Source organism: Cetorhinus maximus, chromosome 1 (genome assembly GCF_964194155.1).
Source record: "Cetorhinus maximus chromosome 1, sCetMax3.hap1.1, whole genome shotgun sequence".
NCBI lineage: Eukaryota > Metazoa > Chordata > Chondrichthyes > Lamniformes > Cetorhinidae > Cetorhinus > Cetorhinus maximus.
Window position 1 is genome coordinate 155,703,851 of NC_135879.1, and position 24,897 is coordinate 155,728,747.

Genomic DNA, 24,897 nt, shown 5'->3' on the forward strand with positions numbered 1-24,897 from the left:
TCAACTCGTATTGGTCTCTGCGACTACAGTATACTGTTATCAACTCACCCTCTAACAGATAAGCATGTAACCGATTCATAAGCAAAACAACCCCACAGCAGAATATAACAGGGATGCACAGTTTTTGAGTAACATGGAGCTCTTGGACGATTGTAGAACTGGAAGAAGTTACAAGGAGGTGGTGACGGGTTGAGGGGGGTGGAGGGCGATGATGGGGTGCTGGGTGGGGCACGTGAGGCCATGGAGGCACTTAAACAGGAGAATGTGAATTTCAGAATCAAGGCGTTACTGGACTGGGAGTCATGTGGTGGACAGTGATGCGAGAACAGGATTTGGTTTGAAACAAAAATAGAAAATGCTGGAAATTCTCATCAGATCAGGCAGCATCTTTGGAGAGAAAAACAGAGCTAATAAGTCAGGCCGATGAGCTGTTGAATATTTACAGCATTTTTAATTTTTATTTCAGATTTTCTATATCTGTAGTATTTAGCTTTAGTATTTGGTGTGAGTTAGAGTATGAATAGCAAAGTTTTATATGAACTCAAATTTATGGAAGGTGGGAGGCTAACTAGGAGAAAATTGAAATAGTTGAGTCTGGAGGGAACAGAAGCATGGATGGGTCGAAGCAGTAGATGGGTGAGTCAGAGATGGAGACAGGCAAAATTACAATGGTGGAAGTAGACTGAAGCAGTCTGACAACACAAAGATAATGGAGGAATCAAAAGTGGTGGTTCTGCAGGTTAGCTGTGGACCATTGGAAGTTTACATTGAGGGGCAACATGTAGATGAGAGATAGGAAGTTGTGGGGGGGCAAAGATAAATCTTTGTGTAACTCCAGAGATAATGGAACAAGAGTGTGAAGAGAAGCCAGCGTAGGAGATTCTTTGGATGTTACTGGATTAGTAAGATTGGAACCAGACAAGTGCAGCCCCATTTAGCTAGACAAAAGAGGAGAAGGATTGGAGATTGATAAGGAAGGAAAAATTGGAGTATGAGAGAAAGCTAGCTAGAAGTATAGAGGTAGTATAAGTGTTTCTATAGATAGTTAAAAAGTAAAGAGTTAACAAAGTGAACATTGGCCCTATACAAAGTGAGTCTGGGGAATTAATAATGTAAAATAAGGAGATGGCAGATGAGTTGAACTGGTATTTTGCATCGGTCTTCACTATGGAGGATACAAGTAATATCCCAGAAATGGCTATAAATCAAGAAATGGAATAGGAAGGAGGAGCTCAGGATAATTATAATCACCAGGGGACTAGTTCTGAGAAAATTGTTGGGGCTGCGGGCTGACAAACCCCAGGGTCCAGACAGACTTCATCCTAGGATCTTAAAAGAAGTGGCTGGTGAGATAGTTGATGCATTGGTTTTAATTTTCCAAAATTTCCTAGATTCGGGGAAAGTTCCATGAGATTGGAAAATAGCAAATGTAACTTCTTTATTCAAAAAGGAAGGGAGAAAGAAAGCAGGAAACTAGGGGCAGTTAGCTTAACATCTGTCATAGGGAAAATGTTAGAAACTATTATTAAAGATGTTATAGCAGGGCACTTGGAAAAATTCAGGGTAACGTGGCAGAGTCAACATGGATAAAGGGGAACTGGTGGATGTATTGTATTTAGATTTGCAAAAGGCATTTGAGAAGGTGCCACATCTAAGATTATTGCAAAAAATAAAAGCTCATGGTGTAGTGTGCAACATGTTGGCATGGATAGAAGACTGGCTAGATAACAGGAAACAGAGGGTAGGCATAAATGGGTCTTTTTCTGGTTGGCAAGATGTAACGGGTTGTGTGCCACAGGGATGAGTGTTGGGGCCTCAACTTTTTAACAATTTACATAGGTGACTTGGATGAAGGGACCGAAGGTATGCTTGCTAAATTTGCTAATGTCACAAAGACAGGTAAGATAGTAAGATGTGAAAAGGGCAAAAGACGGCTACATCGAGATATACATAGGCATTATTTTATTTTTCCTGCCACAATGGACAATTTTACTCTTTCCCACATTATAACTAAATGGTAGAAGATTACAGAGCTTTGAGATGCAGAGGGATCTAGGCATCCGAGGGCATGAATTGCAAAAGACTAGTATGCAGGTACAGCATGAAATTAGGAAAGCTAATAGTGGACTGCAGCTGTTCAAGAAGGCTATTCCTTCTATTACCTTCTCAAGGGCGATTAGGGATGGGCAATAAATGCCGGCCTAGCCAATGACATCCACATCCCATGAATAAATAAGAAAAATAATAGAATTCTATCATCTATTGCAAGGGGAATTGAATACATGAGTAAGGAGGTTATGTTTCAGTTATACAGGGCATTGGTGAGACCACATCTAGAGTACTGTGTATACTATTGGTCTCCTTATTTAAGGAAGGACGTAAATGCATTGGAAGCAGTTCAGAGGAGGTTTACTAAACTAATACCTGGATTGGGCGGGTTTCTTACGAGGGAAGGTTGGACAGACTAGGCTTGTATCTGCTGGAGTTTAGAAGAGTAAGAGGTGACTTGATTGAAACATATAAGATCCTGAGGGGTCTTCACAGGGCGGATGTGGAGAAGATGTTTCCTCTTGTGGGAGAATCTAGCACTAGGGGTCACTGTTTAAAAATAAGGGGTCACCCATTTACGACAGAGATGAGGAGTGGTTTTTTTCTCTCAGAAGGTTGTGTGTCTTCGGAACCCTCTTCCTCATAAGGCGGTGGAAGCAGGGTCTTTGAATATTTTTAAGGCGGGGGCAGATAGATTCTTGACAAGCAAGGAGGTGAAATGTTATCAGGAGTAAGTGGGAATGTGGTGTTGATTTTACAATCAGATCAACCGTGATCTGCCTGAATGGTGGAGGAGATTTGAAGGGCTGAGTGGCCTATTCCTGCTCTTAGCTCGTATGCTTGTAAAGATGGTGTGATTAACTGTGTTAATGCTGCAGAAAGGTTGAGAACAATAATGAGGGATGGTTTGCCATGGTTACAGTCACAGGATATCATTTGTGACTTTGATTAGGGTTGATTCACTGTTGTGGCAGGGGCAGAAAGCTGAACAGAAAGGTTCAAGCATGGAATTGTAGGAAATATGGGCACTGACTAGTGAGGTGACAACATGTTCATGGATTTTGGAAAGGAAAGGGAAGCTGGATATGGGAAAGTAGTTTGGAAATAAAGATAAAGGGTAGAAATTTGAGGAAATTGTATGAAATTAAGGACTGAGAGTTTTCCACCAAAGCCAATCAAACCTGAAATATGACAACATATGTTGCTATATCAATCATTTTCTTTCCATGTGTGCTCAGGTCATACTGGATACGATGCACTTTTGGTGGGCTGCTCTTCACTGGTATCTCCAGGCATGGTGGGGCTGGGGGAGGGTCAAAAAATCTTAAGGTCAATATTTCCACATCCAGTTCCAGTGAATATTTCAAATCTTCAATTTTGAACTTAGCATTGATTAGGAAGCAGATATGGGTGTAAGGTGTAAGCTAATTGTACATTTGCTTTAAGTATCTCACTCTTACCCCTCTTCCCTGTCTCCTCCAATAATAAATGCGAGGAGGTCATAGACTGCATTGTCATTAAGATTGAGATCTTTCTGCTACCACATCTCTCCTTTCCCCTCAAACTTCCTTGAAAGATCTTCCCTGCCCTAGATCTGAATCTCCATCTTCTTTCTCTAGTTTCCCTCCTGTCTCCCCTCATGTCTTTTCTGAACTTATCTCATCCATGTGACCCACCTCCTGCTCCCTCGATCTTATTCCCATTAAACTACTGACCACCCAGCTTCCCCTCCTGGAACCCATGTTAGCTGATACTGTGAGCAGGTACTGTCCCTCTTTTTTTTAAATCTGCTGCCATTGCTCCTCTCCTCAAAAAAGCAATACTTAACCCCACTGTCCTTGCAAACTACCATCCCATCTCCAACCTCCCTTTCCTCTCCAAAGTCCTTGGGCATGTTGTTACCTCCCAAATTCATCCCCATCTTTCTCAGAACTTCATGTCTGAATACCTCCAATCAGGTTTCTTCCCCTGCCACAATATCAAAATGGCCCTATCAAAGTCACAAATGACATTCTGTTTGACTATGACAAAGGAAGGCTATCCCTCTGTAGTAATTATGGTTTTATTTAGTGTGCAATGCACTTTTAAGAATAATACTTGTTAGGCAAGATCACATGATCTATAGTATCCAATAGGAGAGTAGCGCGTGCTACCTCAGCAGTCAGTGTAGAGATAGAGTTGGAGTTGAAAGCACACATGTAGTTGCCGCTGAGTAAATTGTAAATAAGCTTAATGTTTCCACCCAAGAAGTGTCTGCAGATCAACTCTATCATTAATAGCACAACTTGGCTACCCTACACCAAACTGACGACGAGGATGGGATAGGATTGAACAGAAGAAATCAAGTTAAAATTAAGTTAGTACTGTGCTTCGCCCAGTGGTTGTAAGTAGCAAGCTCCATTAGAATTGAAGATGTTATCCTCTCTCAAAATGCCACAATTTGGGAGAATTGATCATTTTGAACCTGCCACAGATGATTGATTCAATACATAGAACATAGAACATTCTTTTTTTAAGCGAATAAGATTATGGGGGGAGAAAAGAGGCAAGCGATCCCCTTGAGTACTTGTGGGAGCAAAACCTACAGTCTGATTTGAAATTTGACGGCACCCAGTGACCCAGATTCAAAACATTTTGATGAATTGGTGGACCTCATGAAGGGTCATTTTGAACCAAAGCCCTCAATCATGATGCAGAAGTTTAGGTTTAATTCACGAAATAGAGCCCCAGGTGAGACAATTGCATGCTACGTGGAAAATTTGAAGCAGTTAACGGAACATTGTGAGTTTGATACAACTCTGAACAACATGCTCAGAGATCAGTGTGGTGTAAAAGATTCAGAAAAGATTATTGTTCAAAGTGAGCCTGGATTTCAAGAAGGCGCTAGTGATAGTGCTGGCCATGGAAAACGCAGTAAGAGACTCACAAGCAAAACAGGATGTGCAAAATGGTGCTGCCCTCCACATCGGGCGGGAAACCTCAGCCGAAAGAGGTGCAGAAAAGCAAGACTGCCAATAAGCGGGAAACAGCCCCCGCTAGCCTAAGGATAAAGAAAAATAACTTAGCAGCGAAATGGAGGAATAATTTTAATGGAGGTGGAAACAAAGAGTCTTTTAGCGATTGGCAGTTTAAAAAAATCAAATGCTACTATTGTCATAGAAATGGACATGTGATGAGGCAATGCAAAGAAAGATTCAACAGGTTTGTAAACAAAAGAAGAAGCCCAATGAAATCCACAATGTAGAAGAGCCTGAAACAACAAATTCAGACATTTACTCATTGTTTAATCTGAAAGTTGGAAAGACTTGAAAGTAAATGGCAAACCTGTTAGAATGGAAGTGGACATGGGAGCTTCCACTACAGTAATTGGGGAACATACCTTCAGATATTTGAATAATGGTGAACATCAATTAAGTTTAGAAGAAACAGATGCCAAGCTAAAAACATATATGGGTGAAGCATTTCACATAAAAGGCATAAGTAGAGTAACTGTCCATTATGGAAGCCAATCGGCAAAGCTACCCTTAATGGTGGTAGCAGGTGAAGGGCCAATCCTCCTGGGGTGAAATTAGTTAAAGGAGATTAAGTTAGAATGGGCTGAAATTTTCCAGTTGAGAGCAAGTGGGTTACCAGAGCTACTTAGAAAGTACACCACTGTCTTGAAGGACAAACTGGGGAAAATCCAGGGCCTGCAGACCAAGGTTCATGTGGACCCAGAAGCAACCCCTCACTTCATGAAGGCGAAGCTGGTACCATACGTCCTGCGTGAAAAAGTCGACATTGAACAGACTAGAGAAGCTGGGTGTTATACAACCTGCTCAGTTCTCAGGATGGGCAGTGCCCATAGCCCCCATCCTTAAAGCCGACCAAAGTGTCTGAATTTGTGGAGACTACAAACTAACGGTTAATAAAGTAGCTAAGCTAGACAGGTATCCCATTCCAAAAGTCGAAGACCTGTCTGCCAAGCTGGCAGGAGGAACAAGGTACACAAAGCTTGATATGAGTCAAGCTTATCAACGATTAGAGTTGGATAATGCCTCCAGGGGATTTTTCACAATTAAAACCCACAAAGGGTTGTACCAATATACACGATTGCCTTTCGGTGTCACCTCTGCATGTGCCATCTTTCAGAGAACAATGGAAAGCTTACTGCAGGGACTGCTCCAGGTTGTAGTCTATTTAGATGATGTATTGGTGACAGGATTTACTGAAAAAGAGCATTTGGCAAACATATAAGAAGTCTTAAAATGGTTCTTGCAAGCAGGAGTGCATTTAAAAAAAGATAAGTGCATGTTCTAAGTGAGGGAGGTAATCTATTTGGGTCACCGGGTAGATTCACGTTGCCTCCACTCGGTTGAGGAGAAAGTGAGAGACACAAGAGAGGTACCTGCACCAAAGAATGCCTCAGAGTTCAAATAATTCCTGGGAATGATCAACCATTATGGGCGTTTCTTACCCAATTTGTCTACAGTGCTGGCCCCCCTGCATTCTCCACTCAAAAAGAACAAACGTTGGTCTTGGGAGGTGCCCCAGAAAGAAGCTTTCATAAAGGTGATACAGTTGTTGCACTCGTCCAACCTATTAGTGCATTATGACCAGAAGAAAGAATTGGTGCTGGCATGTGACACATCTGCCTATGAAGTGGTAGCAGTGCTCTCTCATTGGATGGACAAGGGCTCGGAACAGCCAATAGGTTACATATGAAGAACACTCACTACAGCGGAAAAGGGATACTCGCAGATAGAAAAAGAAGGCCTGTCCATCATCTTTGGGTCAAGAAATTTCACCAGTTTGTACACGGCCGCCATTTTACGATCATTTCGGACAACAAACCATTGCCAGGATTGTTTAGTGAGGACAAGACTATACCACCCATAGCCACAGCAAGAATACAATGATGGGCTTTAAAACTGACAGCATACAAATACACATTCGTACATAGGTCTGGCAATCAAATCACAAATGCCAATGCCCTTAGCCGTTTGCCTTCACAAGAAAATGACGAGCACGTCCCAGTCCCATAGGAACTTGTTTTACTGTTAAATATTTTAGATTCCTCGCCGGCATGTGCTCGACAGATCAGAGACTGGGCAAGTTGGGACCTAGTCCTATCTCAAGTACGAGGACAAGTGCTACATGGTTGGTCATAGGAGCCCGTATGTGATGGAATGAAACCGCACTTCAGCAGAAGACATGAAATAACCAGCCAGGATGGCATCTTATTGTGAGGAGCTTGAGTGATAGTTCCTCCAAAGGGAAGGGAGCAACTTTTAATTGAACTACACAATGCCCATCTAGGAATTTCCCAAATGAAGACTATAGCATGCAGCTATCTATGGTGGCCTGGGATAGATGACGAAATAGAGAGTTTAGTAGAGTACTGGGTGCAATGTCAGCAACTGCAAAAGTTACCTTCAAAAGCTCCATTCCACCCATTGGAGTGGCCAGGTAGACCCTGCGTGTGGTTACATTTTGACTACGTTGGGCCTTTCCTGGGAACAATGTTTCTGCTCATTGTCAATGCCCATTCAAAATGGCTGGGCATATATGAGGTGAAGTCACCAATGTCGGCCGCTACAATTGAGAAACTACGTCAAAGTTTTGCCATTCACGATTACCAGAAGTAGTTGTTTCCGATAATGGCACAGCATTTACGAATGCTGAGTTTCAACGGTTTATCAGCCTCAATGGTATCACTCATGTGAAAACTGTACCGTACCACCCTTCATCAAACGGATGGCTGAACGGTTCAAATGTTCAAGGCAGGCATGAGAAAGCTAACTAGTGATTCCTTGGCAGCCAAGCTAGCATGCTTCCTTTTTCATTACAGGACTACCCCTCACACAACAACAGGTGTCACATTGTTATTGTTGTTATTGTTGAAATGCTGTCTCAGGACAAGATTGAGTCTAATAATGCCGAATTTAGAGGGGAAGGTGGAATTGAGTCATGGAAGCCAGAAAACCTGACATAACCTGCATAGTAGAGAGAGGAAATTTACCGTGGGAGAGCCAGCATGCATGAAAAATTTCAGGGAAGGACCAAAGTGAAATAAATGCGGTGACTGGACCTCTATCTTACCACGTGGAGGTGGAAGACCGGACCATTCATAAACATGTGGACCATTTAAGGGAGAGAGAGACAAATCACCAAGATTTGGTTCCACCAGTGATCATCACGGGTCTGCATTTCCTGTTGAGGATACTCAACCTAGGACAGCCATGTCCAATGTTCCTGTAAGAGTTAAGGATACAGAACTGCAAGTGCTCACCGAAGCACCTAATGTTCAGGTAACTCTGGAAAAGGAGGTTCCTGACAAGGAATCTGAAGTTGTGGAGCTGCGACATTCCACATGCACCTGGAACTAACCTGAAAGACTGAACTTGTAAATTTCTATGTTGTCTTGAAAAATATGTACTTGTGAATATAATATGTATAGCTGAGTTAAAGGGAGTAATTATGGTTTTATTTAGTGTGCAATGTACCTTTAAGAATAACACTTATTAGGCACGATCACATGATCTGTAGTATCCAATAGGCGATTAGCTCAGGCTACCTCAGCAGTCAGTGTAGAGATAGAGTTGGAGTTGAAAGCACGTGTGTAGTTTCTGCTGAGTATATGGTAAATAAACTTAATATTTCCACTCAAGAAGTGTCTGCTGATCAACTCTATCATTAATAGCACAACTTGGCCACCCTACAACACCCTTCTTTTCCTTCTCGACACATCTGCAGTCTTTAACATGGTTGACCACACATCCTCCTCCAAAGTCTCTCCACTGTCACCCAGCTGACTGAGACTGTTCTTGCCTGGGAACATTCTTATCTTTTTACTCGTAGCATCACTTGCAATGGCTTCTCCTCCTACTCTCTGGTGGCCTCCCCCAGGGATCTATTCTTGGTCCCTTCCTGTTTCTCATCCCCATGCTGCCCAGAGCAACGTCATCTGAAATCAGCATTAGTTTTCACATGAATGAAGATCACATCCAGCTATACCTCCACTTCTGCTAAATTATCAAACTGCTTGCCCAACATCTTTTGTGGTTAGATTACCAGTCATTGTCATGATATTTGGTACATTTGTGTTAAGAGTCAGTAACAAAACAACATTCAGTACTGGAAGAGCAAAAGATTCCTCCAACTAAACATTGGTGAGACCGAAGCCATTGTCTTTTGTCCCCACTACGAGCCCCATTCCCTAGCTACTGACTCCAACCACCTCCCTGACAACAGCTTGAGGCTGAATCAGACTGCTAATAATCTTATTCTCATATTTGACCCCAACATGAGCTCTCAGCCACATATCCATGCCATTGCTAAGGTGGCCTATTTTCACTTCAGCAGCATGGCCCCTGCCTCAGCTCATAGGCAGCTGAAGCCCTCATCCATGCCCTTGTTACATCTAGAGTTGGCTATTCCAATGCCCTTCTGGTTGGCCTCCCACATTCTATCCTCTGTAAACAGGTGGTTTTCCAAATCTTAATTAGAACTGTTTACAAACAAAAATGACTGCAGTGATCTGAAGACATGTAAAATAACATGAAGGGTGCTTATACTGGTATGCATGGAAGAAGACCATAATGAATGATGATTCACACACAGTATTTGTTGTTTAGTTTTGTTACACAACAGTTGTTTTCCTGTGGAAGAAGGAATAGTTTTGAAGCTGAATGAAACAATGAATTATTCAGCACACTCACATCTAATCAATGCTTTTTATTTAGAGTCACCAACACTGAAAGGGTTGGTGCACTTGCATTAATTATTTTGTTGTTTAGTACACAGTGAATCAGATACATAAGGTTAAGATGCAAGGCAAAAGAACCCTGGAGTGCCCAAGTTTAAGTGCACCTATTATTTTATTATCAGCTATGGCAAGGAAACATATCATTTTTTAAATTGTGATGTTCCATGCTGCCTCTCAGCCTCCCAACTTCATGGTGGAGTATCCCTGAGGTGGGGCAATCAGATGCTATCAAGGTTCACTTAACTATGCACCCCTAATGAATGTTATCATGGATCTCAGCCAACCAGAACTCTATGAGCTTTCCTGCAAATATTAACTGACATAAAGTGATTAGTAGTCATGAAAGGAATTAACCACAGGACAGGAATAGAAATAAGTGAGTTGAATGCTGACAGGAATGTTGAAGTTAAGTTCAGAGTACGAGGGTGGAGTCTTCTGGTAGTGGTGAGATTGTTGGTGGCGGGACAGGAAGTGAACGACATTTCCACTCGGGGACAGGACAATTGGCCAAGCATGACCAGGCAGAGGCCAGCTAACTAGCTAAGCATGGTCGAGCCAGGAGCATCAGTCCAGCTGTTGTTCTGCAAGCACTGACACTTTCACCCATGTGGAAAACCTACTGATGCTGCCATTATCAATCATGTCTCAGAGTTGGCAACGAACGGTCCCATGGATCAGCGATGTCTTGTTGCAGGTTCTACTCCTGGCCTTCCGGGAAAAGCGAGAGGTCCTGTTTCCCAGGGATGGTAGCAGGAGGCCCTCCCATTTGACCAAGGTGGCTTGCATGGAGGTGGCATTCAGGTTAGCAACTGTGGGGCCCATGGTAGAGTCTGGGTGCAGTGCTGAAAGAGGATGAACAATCTGCTGGGTTACGCAAGGGTAAGTGGCATCGTGTAGTCACTGCAAAGTGACAGTCTTAAGGGCATCAAACAATGTAAGTGTGCAAGGATGTCAGACAGGAGTTTGGCAGTGGCTGCCGGATATGCACTTGGACCTGCCCTCCATCACTCTAGCCATGAGTGCAGTGTAGCAATGGCTGGGTGAGAAGAAGGCAAGGCACCTCAACCTCCCAGCAAGTGCCCCTTCTCCTCAGGGAGTCGGGGGAGTGCCATCATGCACCAACAGGGAGGACAAGCACCAGCAAGGCACCCTGGGGGCTTCATCCCAGGAAACTCCATGGGTCCCCTGTTTCTCCACCTCTCCCTCTGTCATCGCCTCCAGCAGGTCGGGCCGGGGAAGGTGCACCTTCACCAGTGCAGGACATCTAGGCCTTGGGCCACCAGAGGACGTCCATCAAGATCATCTCAGGCAATAGGGTATAGCTGTCAGCAAGGTGTCTCTGCATCAGTTGTGAATGTTGAGGCTGCATCTAGGAGTGGTGGTAGAAAATGAAAGATTAAGAGATTATAAGACCACAAAGGTGGCACAGATGTCTAATCACCAAATATATGAAGCACATTTGTAAATAAATGTTTAATTGCACTTTATTCATGTGTGTTGTATTTTCATTATGCTACTATTTGCTGCAATGGTTGTGTGCATTTAAGGGCATTGCACTTCCGATCAGTCTTGGATGATATGGGTCTATGGATACACCATGTACTGTGTCACATCATCAGTTGTGGTATCTCTGAGTACCCTGACATGTGTAGGATGAACCATGGGCATAATTTGTAAAGTTGGGGGCTTGGAAGACATCTGGCAACCCAGCAGAGGGTGTTCCCCTAATTATCATCCCTCTGAGGCTGCTGTCTGAGCAGCGTCTGCAGCCGAGTCATTGCATGTCTTGACAGAGTTATTTGCAAGGCATTGCCCCCATTTGGAGAATGTGTCAGTGACACATGTGTGACTCCTTTCCAAATTACAAGTGCATGTGGCTTCCAATATACCATGACTATGGGCTTGCTTGTGCCAAGGGCCTGCAGCATTTTTCATTTCAGGTGTCAGAGGTAGTGGGAATGTACAGTCTTATTCAGACAGTGTTCTTGTCCTGCTGGTACTGACGCTGCAATCCTGTCTAAGCAGCACATCCAGTGTCAGTAGGAAGTGTTTTATTTCAGACTGGCACAAACACAGGATTACAATACCAACAGTGCTAAGGTGAAAATGTCAACTTTCATGCAGCCACCATGGCACTCATAACCATTTACATTTAAAAAAAATCTCTTCTGTCAGTAATTTTGTGGTACCCTCTAGTTGCCAGAGGTTACTCATTGGCCGGAATTTTCAGGTCCTGTTGGCATCGGGCATCATGGCAGCTGGGGGTGGGGGGAAGCAATATTGCGAGAAGGCCAAAAATTGGTTTTATGCCGTCGTGAAACCAATCTATGATCATCTGCTCCACCTGTCAATGGCGGGCCGCATCTCTTGCAGCCGGACATCGGGAACGTCATTTTAATACTTTTGCATCTAATTATAAGCCCTGCTCGCCAAAATCATTCCCCCATGTCGGCGTGACTTCAGAGTGGCATGCTTCATGAAAGCCTTTAAAAAGCATGTACTCGGCATCCTGAACTTCAAGGCGAGCTCGGAAGTGGGTGCACACAACCTTGCACAGCACTCACGAGCATCGCCCATAGGACATCAAGGATGAGGCGCTGCGCATTCGCGGGGGGCACTTTTTCCCGGCTGGCTTTCAAGTTTGGTGCAGGGACAAGGTCTCCAGTGTGGTTCAGACTGGTGGGGGAGTGGGGGGCAGCGGGGGCCAAGGCAGCACAGACAGGCTGAAAGAAAGAGTCAAGTACGTGCCAGGGGGTGGGGGAGGGGAGGTGAGGGAAGTGGCCACGCACTTGGAAAAGCTAGTCAAAAGTGAGCGTTCTTCCACAGCAGAGGCCGTTCAGCGAAGCTTCATGGCGCAGTCACTGGTGGAGGCGCTCACAGCCTCTTGCAATGTCTTATTAAGGTGTGGACAATATAGTTCAAGCTAATAGTGCAGCCTTGCAGTGCAGGTTAGGAGAATGCGTTAGCATAGCTGAGAGCACAGCATGCAGTCCAGTGACCAAAGCTGCTGCTGATCAGACAAGTGGAGTGGGGCCACAGTCCTCCAGCCTGATGTCTATACCTGTATCTTCCTTTTCCATTGTGAAGACCGACGCAAAGTATTCATTGAGGGCTGTACCCATGTCTTTTGGGTCCACACACAGATTACCTCTATGGTACTTAATTGGCCCTACTCTTTCCCTAGTCATTCTCTTGCTCTTTATATATTAAAAAAACCCTTTGGGTTTTCCTTTATTCTACTCACCAATGCTTTGTCATGCACTCTCTTAGCTTTCTTAATTTCCTTTTTAAGTTCCCCCCTGCACTTTTTATGCTCCTCTAGGGACTCTGCCGTATTGAGCCCTTGGTATCTGCCATAAGCTTCTCTTTTATCTTAATCGTAACCTTTATATCCCTTGACACCCAGGGTTCTCCAGACTTGGTCCCCGGCTTTGTCTTTACAGGAACATATTTGCCTTGTAATCTTGCTATTCCCCCTTGAATGCCTCCCACTGCTCTGACACAGTTTTATCTGCAAGTAGCTGCTCCCAGTCCACTTGGGCCAAATCGCATCTCATCTTAGTAAAATTAGCCTTTCTCCAGTTTCGAACTTTTATTCCTGGCCCAACTTTATCCTTTTCCATAACTATCCTAAATCCAGGATGGTCACTATCTCCAAAATGCTCCCCTACTGATACGCCTTCCACCTGCCTGGGCTCAATTCCGAATATTAGGTCCAGAACTGCCCCATCCCTTGTTGGGTTTTCTAGGTATTGGCTAAAAATGTTCTCCTGGATGCAACTTAAGAATTTTGCTCCCTTCCTACCTTGCACACTAAAACTATCCTAGTTAATATTTGGGTAGTTAAAATCCCCCACTATTACTGCCTTATTATTCATACACTTCTCTGAAATTTGATTACATATCTGATCCTCTATCTCTCCCTGACTGTTTGGGGGCCTATAGAACAAACCTAACAGTGTGTTTGCCTCTTTTGTGTTTTTTACTTCTACCCATATGGCCTCATTTGATGATCCTTCCAAGATATCATCCCTCTTCACTGCTATCATTGATTCCTTGATCAATATAGTGACCCCTGCTCCTCTTCTGTCCCCCTCTCTATCTCGTCTGAATACCCTATAATCAGGAATGTTGAGCTGTCAATCCTGCCCTTCTTTTAGCCAAGTCTCAGTCATAGGTATGATATCATACTCCCACATGCCTATCTGTGCCCTCAGCTCATCTATCTTATTCCTTAGGCTCCTTGCATTAAAATATATTCAATTTAGCCTTGCTAAACTCACTTCTTTCTTATCTAGCCTATGTTTCCTCTGCTTCCAGACTCACTAGTGTTTTAACTTCTAATTCCATCTCAGCTGCTCTCCTGTCTGAGCTACTTTTCAGGATCCCAACCCTCTGCCAATTTAGTTTAAATCCACCCCAACAGCATTGGCAAACTTCCCCACAAGGATGTTGGTCCCGTTCTTGTTCAGATGTAACCCGTCCAACTTGTACAGGTCCCACCTCCCCCAGAAACAGTCCCAATGCCCCAGGAATCTAAAGCTCTCCTGCATCATCTCTCCAGTTCACATTCATCTGCTCTATCCCCCTGTTCCTATACTCACTACTGCATGACACCGGGAGTAATCCGGAGATTACTACCTTTGAAATCCTGCTTTTCAATTTCCTACCTAACTCCCTAAAGTCTGCTTGCAGGATCTCATTTCTCTTTCTTCCTATTTCATTGGTCCCAACATGGACCACAACCTCTGGCTGTTCACCCTCCCCCTTCAGAATGTCCTGCAGCTGTTCCGGGACATCCTTGACCCTGGCACCTGGGAGGCAACATACCATCCTGGAGTCATGTCCAGGTCCGCAGAAGCACCTGTCTACTCCCCTCACTAACAAATCCCTTACCACTATTGCTCTTCCACATTTCTTCCTCCCCCTCTGAGCAGCTGGACCACCCATAGTGCCATGGCCTTGGCTCTGGTTGGCCTCCACAGATGGACCATCACTCTCACCGTTTTCCAAGGCTGAAAAATGGTTTGTGAGTGAGATGTACTCAGGGGATTCCCCCACTGGCTTCCCAGTCCCTTTCTTCTGTCTGGTGGTCATCCATTCACTCTCTGCTTGCACTTCCCTAAACTGCGGGGTGACCAAGTCCTGAAATGTGCTGTCCATGAACCTCTCAGCCTCCTGAATGCACCGTAGTGCCCCCAGCTGTCGCTCAAACTCGAGTTGCTCCATTCAGAGGTACCTCCTGCACACATGGTCATCCAGACCACCAGGAGCATCTAGAATTTCCCACATATGGCAGGATGTGCAAATCATGGGACTGAGCTCCCCAGACATATCTTAACTAAATAGTATATGGACCCTTGCTCTTATTTTACCCTTACTCCTACTTGAGTATAGACTAGATAGACTAGATCCTCTAGCTACTGCTGACTGCCTCTCCCAGGGTCCTCCTCTCGCACTCTCCTCCTAGTCCTGACATCCTCACATTGCATCTATGAATGTTTAATTCATGTGTGGCTGATGGCAGCTTACATACCCTCAGTGATCAGGCTCATGTCATGGAGACACAACAGAGGCCAAAATAGTCGCTAGATTCCAGGAGGATGATGATGACATGCAGTGAGCACAATCCACAGATCTCACATAGCCTCTGCGAGTGTTTGACTCCTGTCTGGCTGAGGGCAGCTCATTTGCGCTCTGTGATAAGGGTCATATCATGGAGATGCAGCCATGAAATTTTAAATGTGCCTTATCCTTTGTCTGCCTTCAGCACCTGACACCTTCAGGAGCAAAGTGTCACTGGTTACAGATGCTGAAGAAATGAGGGCCCAGCCCCACCTCAAAGGTGCTGAGAGCAGAGAGAGAATGATGGAACTCTGTGACACCTGCCTACGACATTCTGGCAGCAATGACAAGCACAGTCGAGATGCAGGCATCACTAATGAGTCCAGTGAGTGTGAAGCCGGACAATCACTTTAGTCTAAAAGTTACACACTGCACAGGGAAGAGGCCCTGGACTGAGACACCTGCCTTTATCTTGTGCAGGAACTAAGGTTTCATTCCTGAGTGACACGAACACTGCTCATCAGAACAAGGGGCCATAGGCAAGGAGGCTTTCTTGGGAGTTTATTGATAATAATGAACATTAAGTAAAAGTGATTAACACCCATGCCCAGGCTGTGCAGCTACATCTTCTTTCCTTCTTAACCCTGCCACTATGCCTTGGTACTCACCCGACATCCTGCTGATTGCTACATCCTGTATGTGATGACCTTTACGGGTGTCCTCTAGAGGGCTGAGACCTGGAGGGCCCTGGCCTGCTTTCAGTGTCCTGCTGTGTGGCAGTGGCAGCATCCTCAGCCTATGGAGCTGGAGCTGCTGGGGTCAGAGGGAGAAGGGATTCGGGTGTACAAGACACTCCTGGAGTCACTTGAATGGATAGCCCCAAAGTGCGCATCTGCTGATCCTCCTCCCTATGGGTGCCTGACGGCCTCTGGCTGACTCCTTGAGAAGAAGATGAAGCTGGAATGTGATCAAGCTGCCCCGCATCCCTCTCACGTTGACATTGTTGGAGGCCAGCTATGGCATCAGTGATGGAGTTTAGCCTGTGCAGCAGTGCAGGACCGTTGTCCTCATCCAAGGCCTCTATGGTGGCTGCCATCCATCAGCGTTGACCTTGGTGCATTGGCATGCTGGTGCTATTACCTCAGACTGAAGGCAGACAGACTCCTCCATCGTGCCTTGCAATCTGAATGCAGTGGACATCCCTTCCTGATGTTCTCGAACTTGCCTTTGCAGCTTCAGCAACTGAGGTGTGACCGAGTTCAGAGGCTCCTCATCTGACTGGGACTCAGCAGATTTCTGGCCTCCTGCAGTCCTCTGAGTGCGGTAAATATGGGACGTCCTTGACTCCGCCTGCTGTGGCTCAGACAGTGTGATGTACTCACCTAAACCTAACCCTAACCCTGAGGCAAATCTAGAACTAGATCCCACCGACGTGTGTGTCTCTGCACTGGTGGAGGGTGTGGGTGAGCGCTGTGATGTGTCTTCAATGAGGGATTCATCAGATTCTTCTTCCGAGGTGTCTTCAGTGCTTGAGTCGAGGACCTGACTCGTGGACCCCTCCGGCTGTTTCCCAGATGTGCCTGTGAAAGCAAGGAGAGATAATTAGTGCATGGCAGGGTACTGTGGAACAGGGGAACTGACTCACAGCATGGTTGTCTGGTGGATGTTACACTGCTGGATCCTCACTTGGTTGAGCACTGCCAACCTCACCGTCAGCACAGGAATGATCCAGATCCTCGCTGGCTGGCTGGATGACTCCATTTTCAAATTCTGTGAGGACCTTGATGTCGGGCATTCCTGCACCAGTCTGCAACCTCTCCCTTTTGTTGTGTGCCAGTTGTCCTGCATGAAGACAGATGGAGAGAGTGTAAGCAGGTTACCTGCCAGGCCAGATAAGAAGCACATTCCTTCGATAATATCACCACCTTCAACACCTCTTTGTCCTTTTGTCTATGACATCTTTTGGTTATCTCCACCTATCACTGGCCCTCTATCCAGCTCTACTTGTCCCACCCCCCCTTAAACCAGCTTATATTTCACCTCTCTTCTATTTTTACTTAGTTCTGTTGAAGGGTCATACGGACTCGAAACGTTAACTGTGTTCCTCTCCACAGATGCTGCCAGACCTGCTGAGTTTTTCCAGGTATTTTTGTTTTTGTTACAGATAAGAAGGGTGCCTGGCATGTGTGGCTAGTGAGTGGTGCCACAGACAGGATGAAAACACGATCCGTAGGGCAGCTGAAGGTGTGTGTGAGAGTGTGAATGGTGATTTCCCTTGACTAGCAGTTAGTGAGATCCCATGCATGTGATGGGTTTGTGAGTGTGTGAATTGAGAGTGATGAGAAAAGTGACTTGCCCTGGCAGAATGGAGGAGGGCATCCATCCTTTGGTGACACTGAGTGGCTGTCAAGAGGACAGCAGCTGCCAGCAGCTCCCATGCTGGATTGGCGACCTTGCTTGCTGGTCTTCGCCGAGAGCAGGGGTAGAGGACTTCACAGCGGGGCCTCCACTGCATCCAGTAGGTGCCCAAGGGAGGCATCACTAAATTTGGGGGCAGCATGTTTTCTCTGTTTGGCAGCCATGACTTTCCAGCAGCTTCTGATCCCTCAGAAAGGATGGCCTTTAAATATGGCACCTGGCTTACTGAAGGGCTGAGGTGGCGGCAGGGCGGGCGAATCAGAGGCTGCCCAACAGTGACCCGGCCTGTTTCTTGGGAATGCATTGTTAATGAGGCAGGACACTCTGGGAATGGGATGATACGGTGCGAAAAGCCACCATTGAGTTCGGCGGGTAAAACATTCTTTTCCCCACCCACTGCCACACTACTGAAAATCTGGGACGATTCTGCCCATTAACTGGTGGAATTAATTTTTTCTAACTTACTTAATCAAGCCCCCTCTTCATTTTGAACACCTCCATTATAACTCTTAATTTTTTTCTCTAATGAACAATGTCCAGTTTTTCAGGTGGTTGTCACTTATGTTTTTCAGGCTCTGATAGTTGCCATAGACTCTAGCTGATCAATGGACTAGAAGATTTAAGGTCCAGGAGAATGGTGCAGGGCCAGGACGAATTTGCCATCGCTCAAGCCAGTAACACATGCCAGGCCTCCAGCCGCCCAATTCAGAGTACTGCACCCCACAAGTGAAATGTAGGAGACCAGACCATACTTCCCAGCACAAACTTCAGTGGTGTAGCTAGGGGCGACTCGCTCCCTGAATCAAGCTACCGTGAGGAGAGGGCCACTTCACTCCCAGGAGACTTTTGTGCTATAAGAAACGCCAATACCACTCACAATACTGACCATTGTATTGCATGTAGGAGAAGCACTTAAGCAGAAGAAAACAAAACATTTCAATGCACCCATGGGAAGCAGAGTGCAAAGATGGAATATGATGGCTGCCGGTTATATTTGTTCTGTTGGAAATAAAAGAGTAAGGGATGGCATACTTATTTTGTGCTCAATTATTCATGAATCATGTTATGAATTTCCATGTCTGATAGAGGTAGTGGTTGCAAGTCAGACACAAGAAATAGAGGGGATTACTGGATTAATTATTGAATTCTGATTCGCCTTTCAGTCTCTTCTGAGGAACCCTTTGTATGCCAGTCCTCCTGATGCTCCTCCATCTCTTCAGGAAACTCCACATAAGCTATTTTGTGCTGCAAAGTTGTGCAGGGCATAGCAAGCTATCACTTTATGTGATGCATTGTTCAGATGAGACATTAAACTGAGTCCGCATTTTCCCTTTCAGGTGGATGTAAAAGATCCCAAAGCATTATTTTGAAGAAGAACAGGGGAGTAATTGTCCAATGTTTATTCTCCCATCATTACACAGTTTATCTAGTCATTGGCACATTGTTGTTTGTGGGACCTAGCTGTGTGCAATTTGGTGCCTACCTTATATACATTACAATCATACTTCAAAAGTATGGCTATAAAACGCTTTGGGACAGGGCCGTGAAAGTTGTTACATGAATGCAAATATGTTCTTGAAGTCTACATGCCTGGGAGCATATTATGGAGCCTCCCCAGATCTATCAAAATAATAAACACATACTTTTAAGCTCCTTATCGTTTTCTCAATTAGAATTTTAGTAGATGCCTTGGAAGCAGATTCAATAATAACTTACAAAAATAAAGTGGATGAATACTTGAAAAGGAAAATAATTGCAGCTCTTTCAGATATCTGGCAGAGGCAAGATGGGCCAAATGGCCTCATTCTGCACTGCATCATCTTAAAACTCTGCATGGTTCCAAAGAAAGCAACCCAACAGCTACTTTGCATAAGTAATAATGAGCTCCCAAAGCACAGCCATGACAAGGTGGAAACTTGATGTAAATACAATCTGCTCCACACTGCAGATCTCAATCAATAAAATGAGGCGTTCTAACTCAAAGAAACCCAGAAAATGTTTTGATCTTTCTGTAATTTTGCATTTATACTACCAAATTCTTCTCCTATTAGAGCCTCCTGGATATTGTGTGGCAATTATTCTACAGTTATAACATAATTAACCAGTCAGGCCATTCAGGATTGATACTTTTATGGTGTCTTTTAACTGCCATAATTACTAATTGCTGAGTGTGTGTTCAAAGGTTGGATGAAAGTGAGTGTAAAGAAGAATTTAAATTTGCAATTTAGATGATGTTTGTTAAACGCTTTTGTTTTGCTCTGAGTTTATGTTGCGTACTGAAGCCTTTGCTCCAATTCTCCCTCCTTCCATTCTAATTTCCCTCTGATAGTGCTCATTCCTCGTGAGTGAGCTTTTATTTAAGTTGAGTGGTGCATCAAAGCTAAATCTGATCCGCACCTGACACCCGCACACATGCCTTTTAAAGTTTTGTGACCCATTGGGAAATTGTATCATTAACAGAATAAGAACATAAGAATTAGGAGCAGGAGTAGGCCATTTGGCCCCTTGAGCCTGCTCCACCATTTAATAAGATCATGGCTTTTTTTAATTCATTCACGGGATGTGGGCTTCGCTGACTGGGCCTGCGTTTATTACCCATCCCTAGCTGCCCTTGAGAAGGTGGTGGTGAGCTGCCTCTTGAACCGCTGTAGGCCCTGTGGTGTAGGTACACCCACAGTGCTGTTAGGAAGGGATATCCAGGATTTTGACCCAGCGACAGAGAAGGTACGACGATACATTTCCAAGTCAAGATGGTGAGCGACTCAGAGGGGAAATTTCCATGTGGTGGTGTTCCCATCTATCTGCTTATTATGGCAGGCAGATGGTGGATGCCAAGTTGCCCAAATCCCAGAGGTAAACTTGAAGCAGCTGCCACAACTATTTGCAATTTGTACTTACTTTGAGATGCAGGCTTTGAGTTCAATAAAAAGAAGACCACCAAATCTTATAGTTTTTTTTACAAAACTAAATTAAACCTTTATTAATAGAAGAAATGATTTTAAGCACATACATAGATCTAGAAATTACTACTATGATAACTTCTAAATCCCCGAATTAATCTAACCCCAGTTATACCTCCGTTAAGGCAAAAGTAAGACACATTGTTTCAAAAGATCTTGGCAAAGTAACACACAATACTCTGAACAGTCAAATTCAAAGTCAGTTTCTCTCAGCTTCAGTTCCTTGTAGACAGCAGCTTGAGGTTTAGAAGCTGGAGGCTTTACAACACGTGTTAGGTGTTAGAATGCCTTCTTTCCTACACACAACCTCATCTCCTTTATACAAATTTACCCTTTGAATGCAAATTCCCATTGTTTCAATATGGGCAGAATTTCCTGCCTGTCGGGCAGGTGGGCCCGGCCCAATCTCCGGCGGGTGGGGAGCCGATCCCGAGCGCACCGCCATTTTACGTGGGTGGGTTAATTAAGGCCTGCCCAGCGTGACGTCCGGCGGGAAGCTCTATGCACTTCCTGTGTGGGCGGGGGGATTCCGTAAAATGCGCACGAAAGAGTGCACATCTCCCTGAGGCTAAGTGCAGCCTCAAGGAGATCGCTTCCACTTTGAAAAATATTAAAAATAGAAAAAAAAATTTCCTAACATGTCTCCCTCATGTGTCACATGAGATGGGACATGTTCATAATTTACAGAATAACTTTATTAAAATTTTGAAAAGCCTGCATGAAACCTCACCCTGCCGCTGGATGAGGTTTCATGTTTTCTCTATTTGCCGCTGGGGCTCCTGGCCTGCCCGCCAACATTAAGGTTGGATGGGCAGATCCTTTAATTGTTTAAATGATCCTGTCAATGGCCTTAATTGGCCATTGACAGGTTGGCGGGCGCACAGCTGATTTTGCTGCGCCCCCGCCTTCCTGAAAATTTAAATGGGCTGGGATGACTTCGGGGGTTCCGCCCGACAGCATCCCGCGTCATTTTACATGTCGGCAAGTGAGCCCCGCCCCCTGCTCACCAATGGCAAAATTCTGCCCTATGTCTTTGGATTTTACCTTTCTAATGATAAAAAATCTATCATAGTACTAATTTTACCAGTAATCTTTAGAAAAAATAAACACACTTTTTCTTAACTTCTCCTAGCTAGGTGGTACATTTCACCCCACTTTTGAATTCAAGCTAGTCTGGTTTATTTAAAAATGTAAATGCTCCCTTCACACCTCACATTCTGAAACTTCCCCCATGTTAACCGACTTAACATTTCAAATCTAACTCATTCCTGATACATCAAAGCCTTCAGACCAGCTGTCTTTAATTCATTTAAGTCCCACACACACACAGATTCTTACACACAGATCCCACTATTACTCGACTTTACAATAAATTCCAATAACATCATGAAAATTATTACATCTTCCTGACACTGCTGCCCTTGTCCTTCTAGATGGTAGTGGTTGTGGGTTTGGAAGGTGCTGTCTAAGGAGCCTTGGTGAATTCCTGCAGTGCACCTTGTAGATGGTACGCAGTGCATCTTGTAGATGGTACATACTGCTGCTAATGTGCGCTGGTGATGGAGGGAGTGAATGTTTGTGAATGTATTGCCAATTAAGCAGGCTGCTTTGTCCTGGATGGACATTCTTGAGTGTTGGAGCTGCACTCAACCAGGCAAGTGGGGAGTATTACATCATATTCCTGACTTGTATCTTGTAGATGATGGACAGGTTTTGGGGAGTCAGGAGGTGAGTTCTCATTGCAGGATTCCTAGCCTCTAAACTGCTCTTGTAGCCACAGTATTTATGTGGCTAGTCCAGTTCATTTTCTGAATGGTAACCCCCAGGATGTTGATAGTGGGGGATTCAGCGATGGTAATGCCATTGAACATCAAGGGGCGATGGTTAGATTCTCTCTTGTTGGAGGTGGTCATTGTCTGGTACTCGAGTGGCACGGATGTTACTTGCTACTTGTCAGCCCAAGCATGGGTATTGTCCAGGTCTTGCTGCATTTGGACATGGACTGCTTCAGCATCTGAGAGTTGCGAATGGTGCTGAACATTGTGCAATCATCAGCGAACATCCTCGCTTCTGACTTGATGATGGAAGGAAGGTCATTGATGAAGCAACTTAAGACGGCTGGGCCGAGGACACTACCCTGAGGTAGTGTCCTGCGGTGATGTCCTGGAACTGAGATGACTGACCTCCAACAACCACAACCATTTTCCTTCGTGCTAGGTATGACTCCAACCATTTTCCCCCTGATTCCCATTGACTCCAGTTTTGCTAGGGCTCCTTGATGCCACACTCGGTCAAATGCGGCCTTGATGTCAAGGGCAGTCACTGTCACCTCACCTCAGGACTTCAGCTCTTTTGCCCATGTTTGAACCAAGGCTTTAATGAGGTCAGGAGCTGAGTGGCCATGGCGGAACCCAAACTGGGCATCAGTGAGCAGATTATTGCCAAGTAAGTGCCACTTGATAGCCCTGTTGATGACCCCTTCCAATACTTTACTGATGATCGAGAGTAGACTGATGGGGTGCTAATTGGCCATGTTGGATTTGTCCTGCTTTTTGTGTACAGGACATACCTGATCAATTTTCCACATAGCTGGGTAGATGCCAATGTTGTAGCTGTACTGGAACAGCTTGGCTAGGGGTGCAGCAAGTTCTGGAGCACAAGTCTTCAGTACTATTGCTGGAATATTGTCAGGGCCCATAGTCTTTGCACTACCCAGTGCCTTCAGCCATTTCTTGATATCAGGTGGAGTGAATCGAATTTGTTGAAGACTGTCATCTGTGATGCTGAGGACCTCTGGAAGAGGCCCATATAGAACATCCACTTGGCACCTCTGGCTGAAGATTGTTGCGAATGCTTCAGCCTTATCTTTTACACTGATGTGCTGGGCTCCCCCATCATTTAGGATAGGGATATTTGTGGAACCTCCTCTTCCAATGAGTTGTTTAATTGTCCACCACCGTTTATGACTGGATGTGACAGGACTGCAGAGCTTAGATCTGATCTGTTATTTGTGGGATCACTTAGCCCTGTCTATCACTTGTTGCTTTTGCGCTTTGGCATGCAAGTAGTCCTGTGTTATAGCCTCACCAGGTTGACACCTCATTTTTAGGTATGTCTGGTGCTGCTCCTGGCATGCCCTCCTGCACTCTTCACTAAACCAGGGTTCATATAAATATATGAGCCTGCTCTTGTAGCCATTTAAATACTGTGGTTACAAGAGCAGGTCAGGGGCTAGGAATCCTGTGGCAAGTAACTCAACTCACTGACTCCCCAAAGCCTGTCCACCATCTACAAAGTACAAGTCAGGAATGTGATAGAATACTCTCCACTTGCCTGGAAGCCTTCAACAACACTCAAGAAGCTCAACACCATCCAGGACAAAGCAGCCCACTTGATTGGCACCCCGTCCACAAACATTCACTCCTCCACCACTTACGGACAGTAGCATCAGTGTATACCACCTACAAGATGCACTGCAGAAACTCACCAAGGCTCCTTAGGCAGCTCCTTCCACATCCACAACTGCTACCATCTAGAAGGATAAGGGCAGAGATACATGGGAACAATACCACCTGAAAGTTCCCCTCTAAGCCACTCACCACCCTATTACGACCGGGATGGGAGGGGTGCGCAAATTATCAAGCCCCACTACTCCGCTGGCTGTACCATTAATTTAAATGTTTAATTTTCTCACCAAAATGGCCAATTGTGTACCTACACATCTAGTACCCAGAAGAAAAGAGGCTCTGACCAGGTTTCTTTCATAAAACTCAGAATAATTAATTTATTTTAAAACAAAACTTCTTTTAACAAGTTGCAAGTACTGGTTAACACACAACTGTAATTGGGAAGTGTAACTATCTATCTCTTCCTAAAGAATTCCGCCAGCACACACACACACACACACACACAAACAAAAGCAAACAGATAGAGTTTCTCTGGAAGATGGGCTTTATAAAATAACCCAAAGTCTTGACACTGTCAACCTAGAGTTCTCTCATGTGAAGACTGGACCTGGTAAATGCCTGGAAGTTCTCACCACTGATCTCAGCTTTGCAGGTCCAAATGCAGACTAGTTACACTCAGAGGAGGGTTCTCTGGCTACAGGTTGATAGCCACACATTGGGCAGAGTTTTACGACAGCAGGATTTTAGGTTC